The following is a 701-nucleotide window of genomic DNA, read 5'->3' as shown; positions in this document are numbered from 1 at the left end:
TCTTGGCTATTACTTTGAGCAAATACTCCCACTGCCATAGTGTTACAAGTCTGAACAGACCTCCATGAATAGACTTGCAAAAAGACACAAATGTGAATATTCTGCTCTGACTAACAGAACTGGGAGGCTGCATCAGGGAGCAGTGTGGTATGCCAAGAGTGTCGTCATTGGGCAGTGCTTACACAGGCATATGCATAACCCGAGAGCTCCACGCTTAGCAGGTATTAATATTGCTGCATGTTATATTTCAGTAGAACATAAAATTAAAAACCTGTTTCCACGAACTAGAAAGAAAATGTAGTTTTAACTCTTGTGTCCCTTAGGAAGATCCAGAAAGCTACCAGGGATTCTAAGGCTGGGGTATAGGCACACCGTTTGTTTGTTTGTTTGTTTGTTTTGGCATTTAGAGTATAGTTGAAGCAAAACACAGACACCAGAAAGGTTAAAAAAAAAAAAAAAAGATTTTTTAAAAAGACAGTGATTTACACAGCTAGACTATTCTTACGTATTTCTACCTTAGACACCTCATCGTCAGTCATTGATACTCCTGATGAAACAGAGCTATGTTTTTGAAAAATTTCAGATTTATTGCCCTGTCTGTTGTCTTGTCACTTAGAGATGTGGTTATTCCACTGGGCAGCTCAGTGGATGCCGCCAGTGGAGACACAGAGCCGCCCGAACACAATGACCAGACACCAAAA

This window comes from Acomys russatus, chromosome 31 (genome assembly GCF_903995435.1).
Source record: "Acomys russatus chromosome 31, mAcoRus1.1, whole genome shotgun sequence".
Taxonomy (NCBI): domain Eukaryota; kingdom Metazoa; phylum Chordata; class Mammalia; order Rodentia; family Muridae; genus Acomys; species Acomys russatus.
The sequence above is the reverse complement of the archived record's forward strand: the minus strand, read 5'-3'. Positions refer to the sequence as shown.